We start from the raw sequence: 12,849 nt of genomic DNA, 5'->3' as shown, positions 1-12,849 counted from the left end.
CTTGAGTTCTGTTCATAGGGAAGTTAAATATTTGATATTGACTATTAGAAATAAGAGGTATAGACAATAAAAGCAAGAAAATAGAAGCCATAGGAAATTAGTTCTCTCACTCAGGGAACATAACAAACTAGAAAGTCCTAACACAGAGCAAAAGAGTAGGGCATATCTGCATACATATTTAAAACAAAAGGCAAGAATATGTTTTAGCCAGGCAGTGGTGGCACACACCTTTAATCCCAGCACTTGGGAGGCAGAGGCAGGCAGATTTCTTGAGTTTGAGGCCAGCCTGGTCTACAGAGTGAGTTCCAGGACATCCAGGGCTATATAGAGAAACATTATATATATATATATATGTTTTAGTACAGATGACTTCACAGGAACAAGACAAGAAACTTCAAGGCAGGGAGATTGTAGAAACTGGACAGGCAGATGACACACACAAAAAAATATCTAAAATAGCATGGTGTGGTGCCCTTGGTGATGGGACAAGGGGGAACAATAGGCTGATAGTATCTAAGAGCAGGAAATTACTAAGGGCACTGTTGCATAGTCATGTGCTGTTTCTAGTTCAGGCCCACCCCCAGGCTTGTTTTATAGAATCCCACATTCACATAATGATGGGCCAGGTCCTGAACATTTAAAACCTAACAAATTTAAAGATGCCTATGAAAACATACTGCTAATTGTGAAAAATTACCAAAAGTGCTGTAAAAAATATTCAAGAGGCTAGCTTTTGTAAAAATTCAGAAGATAAAACCTAAATGCAGCACAAGCAATGGGGATGCCAATTATTATTCCTTGTAGCCTCCAGCATGTCCACTCACAAGCCATCCATCCCCAGTCCAGCTCCATTATAACCAACTGCAAAGCCATTTGTAAAATATAAAGTGCTATGAAGATACCAGACAATGATAATTATTCATCTTGCCCTCCGTCTCTATAGCATTTATTTGTGTTGTCCTAAATTTGAGCTTTTATTGTTCCCAAATGAATTGGTTAGGTCCATGTTTTCTTTCTGTTCTTCTAGTAGTAATATAATCCAAGTGTGTCAGACAGGTCAGGGATGAAGAGGGCTGTGTCTCCTTGCAGTAGAGTTGCAGAGAAAGCTTCAAGTGATCTACAGCACATCTAGCTATTCTGATCAGTCTTCACAGGCATGTTTTGTTTTAAACTCTTGCAGGAAGAAATCTCTCAACTGGCTACCTCTGTACCAATTCTTGCCATTGCTCTGTCAAAGCAACATATTACCACTGCATCATTTGAAACTGTTTTCTTAGAGCTTCTAAATGGAGCATCTTCATTATGCATGGAATTAAATAGTATTTAATTTTATCTCTCTATTCATTTCTCTCCCTCTCTTTCCCTCTCCCCCTCTCTCCCTTCACTCTCTCCTCTCTGCCTCTCCCTAACAGACTGTTTAAATGGAGATCTGGAGATTCTATGCTCTTTCAACAAATAGTTTTAGCTATATAGCATTCCATTTTATGTTTCACCATTAAATAAAGATAGCCCTATTTTTTGTATCTGGATGTGTGGGAGTTCTCAGGGCCAGCTGTACCCTGCTTTACACATGAAATGGAGAAAATATTGGAAGGAAATTAATACAGTTGAAAAGAACTGGCATCAGCCCAACTGTATATTACTATAATTCTGGTCTGTCTGTCTGTCTGTCTGCCTTTCTCTCTGTTTCTTACTCTCAGTTTCTTTCTCTTTGTTTCTCTCTCCTGTTACTTTTCTAGCCTTTCCTCTTTCTCTCAGTCTGTTATCATCATTCCCAGATTCCATTACATTAATGTCTTTAATTTCACATTCCTTTGTATTACCTGACTTCTGCCAATTACATGTGATGAGACAGATTATCATGAAAGGATAGCTCATTTCTCACAATGAATGAAACAACTGTTAGGAAATGTACTTCTGAGTTGATCTCTCTAATCAATATATTAATAGGCTAAAAGCAAATGATAGCAATTGATGTTGATATTGAAGAAGAATCTGACAGAATTCAATTTGTTAATGATATTTCAAAAACAGCTTCAGAAATTTAATTACACACAGGGAGGATTTCTCTGTCATAGCACAATACACCTATAAAAACCTACAGCTAACATAATTAAAGAATGAATGGAAGATATTCATTCCCCATACATTGTGAATTAGGTAAGGAGTCTATTTCTTGTAGCTTGTAGCCTTGTGTGACAAGGCAAGGAAGGACAACAAATGAGGGTTACATCAGGAGTGACAAGTAAAACTGCCCGATTTGCATATAAAAATCTGAAGTCATCTCTAAATGTATTTCCAGGATAGGTGAATTTGGTCAAGACACAGAATACAAAATCAACGTAAAGAAATCAACTGCTAAATTGCATTTCCATTCACTATCAAGAGCAGAATAGCCAAAACTGAATATAGTTCCATTAATAAGCACTCAAATTGATATATATAGATATATCTTTAACAGTGTGTATATATATGTGTATATATATATATATATATATATATATATATATATATATATACTTGTAAATATTGATGGAACCATCAGAGAACATCTAATAAAATAGTTCATGCTGTGCTCACAACCTGAAAGACAGCCTACCTAGGAAGTTTACCTTCTCTTAAATGACATTTAAAGTTCATATAACACCAATCAAAATATCAGAAAAGACTTTCTTTTGGATAGGAGACAGTGTGGAGGCCAAAATGTAGGTAGCAGTGCCAGCCCGCCCCTGTACCACACCCCCACCCCTATTCTGGTGGCAGATGTGTTGGGAATCTGCTGCTGGAAGATTTAACTTAGAATGGCTTACAAATTATGATGCTACTTGCTGCATCCAGCAATTGTGTTTCCTATTAATTCTGAACTGAGTTGTTGTGGTGTTTTCCTTCACACAGCAACTCAATCTCTGAACAGCTATCATATGCTCTGGATCACTCTCATTGGTTAAGGCTTATTGTGATCCCTTAGATGGACCCTCCTCGGAGGTGCTAGACCTTCAGTCCTAGACCCCTTTTCAGCTAGAAGCAGTTAAAAGCAGTCAGTACCCGCAAGCCCCTAACAGCAATTCGGGTGACCTTTTAGAGCAGGAAATAAGACACTAAGAGTTAGACAGACTCACTTTTAGGGAGACAGAGATAGGGACCAAGGGTTGGTAAGAAATGTGAATTTTCAAGATGGCCAGCTTCTTCCTCACCCTTCTCTTGAAACAAAATGACTAGCAGCTTGAAAAAAAAGGCTTTGTGGGATGTTGTCTCTCATCCACAGGCTCCATGCTGATGGACTGGCTCATTAAGTTCAAAGCTTAGTCAGGGCATGTACACAACAGTTCTCAGCCAGTAAACCATTTCAGCTTTCTTCAAACTGAACAACCCCAAACTTGAAGAGGAAGATGCTTCAGAGACTTAAAAGCCCCCAGACCTGGAGAAGAGACTGGATTTTTTTTTCATCTTCCCGAATCCTTTTTTCTCTGTATAACTTCATTACTCCAATAAATACCATATATATGAAGGTTTTATATCAGAAAAACTCTATAGACCGAAAACATTATTCAAAAATTGCATAGCAAAATGAAGAAAAGTAGCTTAGACAATAGAGAGGAAGAAAAGTGTGAGAGACACCATGTTACCAGACTTTAAGTCTTATTGCTTAGCTACATTAAGGTAAATTCCGTTGCTCTTGAGGAAAGACTGACACATATATCAGTGAAGCATGGATCCAAATGGGGGACCACAGATGTGGCCGCTATACTAACAAGCAAAAGCAAATCAACAGAGAAAAAGCAGCCATTCTCCCAGTGGCACTAGAGCAACTGGATGCCCACAAGTGGAATGAACAAACTGTCTCTTTTAACCTTACGCAACAGGAACTCAGACTGATTATAAGTTTAAGTGTACAACACAAAGGTTCAAAATGTTCAGCAGAAACAACTATGAGAAAATCATCAGGATGTCACAGCCATGAATAGTTCTTAGCCAGAAGAGCAAAATTATAATTCACAGGAGAATATAAAATGTATGAATTAGATTTCATATGATTTATAGCATTCATTGTTTCATTCTTTGAAAGAGCTTCCTTTTAAAAATGAAGAGACAGTATGTCAACTTGAAGAAAATATTTACAAACTATGTATCTGAAAAAAGCCTCATGTAGAACACACACCAACTCTAAAATGCAAACTAAGTAGCTGGTCTAGAAAACAGGCAAATGTCCGAGATTTTTCTGAAGTGGATATTTGCTTCACAAACGGATCATTTTTCCTCTGTAATCTGATAATTGATTCCTAGAAGACTATACCTACATCAAAGTCCACAGATGCCTATGTCATCCTACAAAAGGGCACAGGAGCATAGCCCATGAGCCTCCTCCTGAATATGTAGGTCACTGTTCACTGCTTGTAAAAACCAAATACATTAGTCCTATGTAAAATAATCGTTATGTTGTCCAAGGAATAAGGTCCAGTAGAAAAATCTGTACATAGTATAGACTCAAACATTGTAGGCCTGGGAACACACTTCACACCCATGGTTTGCTAATTGGTACGCAGAAAGCCACAGTTGAACTGGGGATGTAGCTCAATTAGGAGTGTGTATGTCTAGCAGGAATGAGGCTGATGGTTCAATCCACACCATGGTGGTGGAGAGGGAGAACAGAAGGTCTATGATATAGAGGGCTGACTATAGATGATTAAAAACGAAAAAAGAAAGAAAGAAAACTAAATCACTATTCTTCAAGTAAACAAAAGACTTTGAGAAGGTATTGCAACGCATCTACTAAAAACACCAGTGAACACAAGTAAATGTAAGTAAACTAAAAAAATAATCACAAAACCAGCAAGGCTTTTGAGCAGTACAGAATGCTGAAAATAATGCAGAAATGGCTGAAAGTCCCAAGCGCTGCTGATGGGAATGCAAAATTATATATTACATATGCATTCTGAAAATCCAGGACTCTCTTACTCAAAGTGTACATAATGAGTGATCACATTCCTATATATTTATCTACAGGAGTGAAGACTTATATCTTCACAAGACATGCACATAAAAGTTCATAGGTGCCTCATCTAATTCAGTCAAAAAGGAGAAACAAAAATTAATTTGCCTTTGATTAATCATTTAAACAAATTCATATAGTGTCCTATATTCATATAATGGTCTACTACTGTACAGTAAAAATAATAATAAAAGCAGATACCACATTATATATTTAAAACCAATGACAGCCTGCTTGTTTCAGTACTACACTATAGTCTTATAAAACATTAAAGCACACACTGCTCATCTCTGTAATTGTCTTCACAGATTCCAGTAAATCAATAATTATCTCAAAAAAGTTTCAAAATGTTCTTACAATTAATGCCAAGAACTGTCACTCAGATATGTGTATAAAGGGCCATTATAGAGGCTATCTAGAAGCATAAGTATGTGAATGTCCATCCTCAACCTATTTTCAAAGAACTTTATAACTTGCCCTAAAATATTTAGTCTTGAGCACAGGAAAGAAACAGCAAGAAATGTGTCTAGGTTGCATTTTTAGAGATTCCTTGGATAGTTTTATTACTTGTACTTGCTTCTTCAAGATGAGAAAGGACATGGAACATATTGCCCAAAGATTCTGCTATGCAGAATGGAGGTCAAGTTCATCAGATAAAGTTATCAATATCCATGTGTGGTAGCTAGAATAAAAATGACCATCATATGCAAATTATATATATATGCATATACATATATATATATATACATACATATGTATAAATATACATATATATGTGTGTGTATATATATAAAATGTTTGAATATTATATACATACATATATATATATATATATATATATATATATATATGAATACTTAATCATCAAGGAGTAGAACTGTTTAAAGTGATTAGGAGGTATGGACTTGTTGGAGATTGTGTGTCACTAGGTGCAGTCTTTGAAGTTTCTAAAGCCCTTAAGAGGCCCAGTATCTCTTCTTCTCTTTTCCTCTGCTTGCAGATTACAAAGTAGCTCTTAATGACTTCTCTAGCATTGTGCCTGCTGTGCCTGCCATGACTGCTGCCATGCTTCCCTGCCATGATGATAATGGACTAAACTTCTGGAACTATAAGAAAAAGTGCTGAATCAAGTGTTTTCTTTCATAAGAGTTGCCTTGGTCATTGTGTTTCTTCACTGCACTAGAACAGCGGCTAAATCACTGTGTGAAAATGGATTGAAAATAAAATACTAGACACTAAGACAGATGTCAGTTATGTGGATCCTAAAATCAAATCACTACATTTGAAGAACCACTTTATGATCTTTCCAAGTGAAAGATCTCAGGTCCATTGCTCTCACGGAAAAGCTAATAAAGCTTCCACCTCATTAGGCTGGCATAAGATCCATTCCAGCACAGACACCAAACCACTACACCATTTCTGGTGCCAAGAAGTGCTTGCAGACAGGAGCCTGGTATGACTGTCCTCTGAGAGGTTCTGCAAGCTCCTAAGGCAGATGCAGATACTCATTGGACTGAACATAGGGACCCCAGTGGAAGAGTTAAGGGAAGGACTAAAGGAGCCAAAGGGAATTCCCCATAGGAAGACCAACAATATCAACTAGCTAGACAGCTCAGAGATCCAAGGGACTAAAACCACCAACCAAAAGTATATATGAGTCGGTCTATGGCTCCCTCTACATATGTAGCAGAGGACTGCCTTATTTGGTGTCAGTGGGAGGGGAGGCACATGGCTCTATGGATGGTTATTGCCCCAAGAAAAGGGATGCTTAGAGGGGTGAACGGGGAGTGGGTGGGGGAGCACCCTCTTAGAGATAAAGGGAGGAGGTATGGGGTAGGGACTTGTGGAGGGGAGACCAGGAAGGGGGACAACATTTGAAATGTAAATAAATAAAATAATTAATAAAAAAAAAAGAAAAACACTAAAAAAAAATCCACAAAACCAGCAAGACAAAAAAGAATAGTGCAAAATGCTGAAAATAATACAGGAACGATTAAGCATCCCATGTGCTGCTGGTGTGAATGCAAAATTATATATTACATACGCATTCTGGAAACCCAGGACCCTCTAAACAACGTAAACATAATTCACAAAATCAAATCAGTGTGTCTGAAGGACAACTTCATGATATTTCCAAGTGAAAAACAGTGGTCCATTCCACTTTTGTCTCTGGAGAAAAAAAAAAAAAGACAAAATCATATGAAATTTTCTCTTTTGTTTTTTACTTTACTTTATTTTTTATTCTTTAATCCTTTTTTACAGTCCAGTCTTTATCTCCCTCTTGGTCCACCCTTTGACTGTTCCTCATCCAATCTTTTCCCTACCCCTGCCCATCTCCAAGAGGATGTCCCCACTCCACCCTGCTTCCACCCACCAGAACTCCCCACTCCCTGGGACCTTAAGTCTCTTGAGGGTTAGGTGCATCTTCTCGCTCTGAGTCCAGACCAGGCATTCCTCTGCTGTATATGTGTTGGGAGCCTCATATCAGCTGGTATATGCTGTCCAGTTGGTGGTTCAGTGTCTGAGAGATTTCAGGGGTCCAGCTTAGTTGAGACTGCTGGTCTTCCTACAAGGTCCCCTTCCTCCTCAGCTTCTTCCAGCTTTTATTTAGTTCAACCACAGGACTCACCATCTTCTGTACATTGGCTGGGCAAAAATATCTGCATCCGACTCTTTCAGCTGCTAATTGGGCCTTTCAGAGATCAGTCATGCTAGGCTACTGTTTGTTTTCCATCCAAGTACTAACCAGGTGCAACCCTGCTTAGCTACCAAGATCAGATGATATTGGGCACATTCAGGGTGGTATGGCCATAACTAGGCTCCTGTTTGTAAGCACACCATATCATCAGTGATAGTGTCAGTCCTTGGATCCTTCCCTTGAGCTGGATCCCAATTTGGGCCTGTCACTGGACCTTCTTTCCCTCAGGCTCTTCTCCATTTTTGTTCCTGCAGTTCTTTTGGATTGGGCAAGAATTTTTGACTGTGGGATGACAACCCCATCTCTCCACTTGATATCCTGTCTTTCTACTGGAGGTAGACTCTCTAAGTTCCCTCTCTCCACTGTAGGGCATTTCATGTAAGGCCCCTCCCTTTGAGTCCTGAGAATCTCTCATCTCCTGGATATCTGGTACACTCTTATCTCCCAAGGTTGCCTATTTCCATTCTTCGGGTATTTAAGAATATTTCCTGAGTTCTTACCATATGTATGGCAGGACTGATGACACTATTTTAATATGCATTTCTGCAGCAGCACTGTGGAGTAGGGACTTTTCCTATCATTTTACCCATGAAGGCACCAAGATATAGTGAAGCTTAACTGTCTCAAGATCAGATAGCTAGCAAATATGAGGAGAATGTTTGGATCCAAGGAGTAGAAGCTTGACACTGGGCTAAGCTGCAAAGGCTTCCAAATATAATATAAAGCATGACAAGAATGGGCAAAAGAGTAGAAAAAGTTACAGAGGAGAGCAGGAGGATCAGGTGACTTGGAAGAATTTGAGTGTCTATACATGCTTTGTGTCAGCATTTTAAAAGTACTGGAAGAAAGACAGAATCCAGTGTTTTTCCAATTAGGTTATCTTTATATCAGTGATTTCTAATAGATAAAAAGGCATGTGTGGCACGTCAGAGAATATATCTGATCTCTGTTTTCAGTTCTTGGAGTGAAACTTTGAAATCCTTGTTATGCCCTGTGCCATCCTAATCCATTAACAAAAGGATTGGTTAGATAGCTGCAGGAAGTTGATCAGTAAAGAGATCAATATTATTGATGTGGAGGAGACATAGAAGAGAGACTAAGGTTGGCCCTTGATTAAAACCATCATACTAATGAAACCAGACCTTGATAAAAGTCTTCTCAGTGAAGCTCAGTGTAACATCTCCATTAATGGTCACAATTGTATGTTAGTAGCACCCTACTATGCTCCAAGATTCCATGAAGAGAGGACACAATGTCCGTCTCTACTCCAAACTTATGTTGTGAGAGTCTTTAGTTGGCTTATCTTTAAGTATGTGATTTATAAACTGTTCTTAAAAATCATGGATGTCGAGACTTTTCAGAGAAATTTAGATTTTATAGTTACCAGGAAGTCACAGTGCAGTTAGCCCATGGATTCCCAAAGTACAGATGACATCCAAAGTCAGAAGAGTTTTGAGAGCCATGAGACTTTAATAATATCTGATGTCTAATCCAGTTATCCAACATCAGAGTTGCTTTGTAATATTCTACTTAGTGTTAAATCAGTTGTATTAAAACACAACTAAGCTATGGACCACACAATCAAACACCTTACCTACGTGTGTCCAGAATCCTCATTTCTAAAACAAAATTACAAACAGTACAAACACTGACAGTAGCTATAAAATGTAAGTAATTTATGGCCCTAAAGCACAAAAAAACAGTCTCTAATCTGGATAAGTTATTACTATTATTTATTATTTGTATATAATTTCATCATGATATAAATGCAGTTGCCATTATTTTTCATTATGTGTCGTAAGTAAAAGCAATTTTCTCTGCTGCAGTATAATCTTCACAGTTCTCCCTAATGGTTACTTAATAATCTATCAAGTTGAGAAAGTGAAGTACTTTACCAGTATCCTCTAAAAATAAGTTTCACATTTCAATATTTAGATTATGTATCTTTGTGCCTAATATTTTCATGGTAGTTGACATATAATTTCTAAGGATTTTTGTTACTGAAATAAGGTGTTTATAGTTTAAAATATACTGTCAAATTGTTTTTCAAATGAATCATTTTAACCGCACTTGCCATATATGAGGATATACTTTTATAACAATCTCTATAAATGAGGTATATTAGCAGAACTGTAAAATATGTAAAATAATGTGGTCTTTCTATATAAATATTCCTTTCTTAAATCTTTTTAAAATACTAGCAATATAAAATACTTTCCCACTTAAGAAATTGTCTTTCTTTTAAATTAATTATTCCTGATATTCTTTGAGTAGGTATTGATATTTTCTTTCTTTTCTTCCTCCCTTCCTTTTTTTGTATTTTGATAAATTAAATATAACGCATCCTCTTTTAAAAAACAGAGCAATATTCATGAACATAGAGATCAAATTTAAAATCACAGTACTCCAGAAGTTGAGGCAAGAAGACCACAAGTATAAGGCTCTACTTGTCTATACAGTCAATTCAAGGCTATGCGTTACATAGATTCTATATAAAAATAAAGTGATAGAAAGAAGCACAATGACTGAGGTCTTTGCTGGCAGCCTCTAGTTTGTAAAGAACGAGCTCCCTCAGGTCTGTGCCTGCATAGAGGGCATATGAAAAGACACAGAATAAAATCATACAAAAGACCTGTAGGGAGACATACTGGATCTTACAGGCCTGCAACTTCATCAGGAAGTGATTGCCTTGTTCTTGTCTTGCTCAGGCAGCCATGAGCAAGGCTGTTTCTCCTTTCAAGCTGCTTTAAGCAGTCTGCATGTCTCTGGAGGCTGATTTTCTCTACTCGGCTGCCCATGGATCACTGCAGATGCCTCACAGTTTCTGCTTGAAACTCTAGTCTGGGTGATTTCCTAAGTTAAACAGCTCTGAATGAGTTAGTCAGTTTCCTGTTCTTGTGACAAAATACCTATGGATGATTTGCCTTGATTAGTGCCAAGGTTTCAATCCATGGTCACTCTACTCGGCTGCTTCAGAGTCAGAGGTGAATGTGTGTAGCATGATGTGAATCATGACAAAGGAAGCTACTTTCCTTATAGCAGCAAGGAAGCAAAATACAAAGGCAAAGACTGGGGCCCCAATACTGTCCCAATTCCCTGACTTCCTTCCTCTACATCCCCCTGTTTAAGCTCCTCTCACCTTCTAATAAGTTGGTCATTACAGGACAGGACTCAACCTTACTAATTATCTATCTATCTATCTATCTATCTATCTATCTATCTATCTATCTATCTACCAATCATGTATGAGTGTATGTATGTATCAATCATGTATGTATGTATATATGTATTCATGTATATTATGTATTATGTATCTCTCTCTCTCTATCTATCTATCTATCTATCTATCTATCTATCTATCTATCTATCTATCTACTAATCACAGTAGTTCTTGATCTGCCTAATGATGAAACTCCTTAATAAAATTCTTCATGTTGTTGTAACTACCAACCATAAACATATTTTTTGTAATGTTTGTAATTTAGATACTGTTTAGCTACAGTTATGAATTAGAATGTAAATACTTTTGGACATAGTGGCTTTTCAAAGGGGTCTCGACCCACAGGTTGAGAATTACTGACCTCTTAACTCTCTATCCTCCCCACCCTCCCTCCTGTACTCCACATCCGTTTGGACATTGTTACTAAAATGTTGCCTCTGGTTGTGCCAGTGACATTAAAACTCTAATGTCAACTGCTGTCTGTAATTGCTGTCTTCTAAGCAGGTTTTTTTTTGGGGGGGGGGCAGTGGTCAGAGAAGTTTTTTTGAAAAAAAAAACAAACAAAAAGGCATAAGATTGCCAGAGAAAATGTTTGAAGCTAGAATACCCCAACAAGAAAACCTCTCTTTCCATAGGAGAATATCTCACTGTGGTACAGTTCTACCTTTAGATTACTCAAAACACATTATTTTCTGTCTATCCCCAAACCCTGAAGAAAACAAGAATTATACAGCCGAGAAGATGAGGGCAAATGTTAGATCTTCTGTTTGGACAAGATATTCTTAAAATATAAATTAGTAATAAAAGTAAGACAACCTTAACATAAATCTTCTATCAATATCATTTAGTCAATACATCAATCTGGTGAATTTTTTATATGTTACACACATACACACACACACACACACACACACACACACACACACACACACACACACACACACTAGCTTAATTCCACATATGAGAGAGAATCTGTGGTTTCCAAATATATTTTCATTAAAACCACTTAAACTTCTAACAACTTCATCATTTTTGCTTCTTCTCTGAATGGCTTGATTGGATAACTTACTTTTTCTTTTCTCCTTCACCCACCCGTGACTTTATAGTTGTACTGACAAAATGTGTATCAAAAAGTGTAGCATCCTCAGTACTTGAGCAATTTCATTATAGGATCTGACTTTACCTTCCTGTAAAGGTTACTCCAGAAAGCATCATCAGGAGGGCTTACTGATCCTCATCTCAAGAACCAGTTTTTATTTTTCAGCTGTGATGTGGTGAGGGGAATAGGGGTTCAGTGACCCTTTTGCTGCTGCTCTGTCATATGTAAGGGGCACTTTGACAAACCCAGGTATCTCTGGCTGCTTATTGCCAAGGGCTAGGCAGGCATGAAAAACGAATGAGTTCTAGACACAGACCAGAGAACTAGAAATTGAGTTTCAGTTTTCTATTTGCTAAGTGTATGCTTGTGACAACATTCTTTAATGTATATGGCCTTTATTTATTTATTTATTTATTTATTTACACACACACACACACATACACACACACACACACACACACACACACATATATATATATATATATATATATATATATATATATGTATATATATATATAATTTGTATGTGTGTAAACAAATGTACATATGGGTAGAGAAAAAGAAAATAGCTAGCTAAGTAAAAGGGGATGAAAGAAAAGAAGCAGGTAATAGGTTACAAAAGAGGATATAAATCTAACTGGGTTTTGGTGGTAGATAAGGGTATAAAACATATTTGATAATGAAGTATAAAACTTAACATAAATCTCCCGTTTCTATTCTAAATGCCTATGCTAAATGTACAGAGCTCTTCAGATTTCAAATCTCATAATTTTTCATATGTGATTTATTTTTATTTGCAAGTTTTTTTTATAAAAATGTTAATATTACTTTTTAAAAAGAAA

General features: G+C 37.1%; 1 protein-coding gene across 12 annotated transcripts in view; it reads right to left on the bottom strand.

Annotated features, from left to right (window-relative positions):
- The window catches only part of Macrod2 (mono-ADP ribosylhydrolase 2), a 1,997,664-nt gene that overhangs the window by 752,681 nt on the left and 1,232,134 nt on the right, over positions 1 to 12,849 (bottom strand). The gene's annotated exons all lie outside the window — the stretch shown is intronic.

The sequence above is a fragment of the Mus musculus genome, chromosome 2, assembly GCF_000001635.26.
Source record: "Mus musculus strain C57BL/6J chromosome 2, GRCm38.p6 C57BL/6J".
Lineage (NCBI taxonomy): Eukaryota > Metazoa > Chordata > Mammalia > Rodentia > Muridae > Mus > Mus musculus.
Note: the sequence above shows the minus strand (reverse complement) of the source record. Positions and strands in the feature narration are given on the sequence as shown.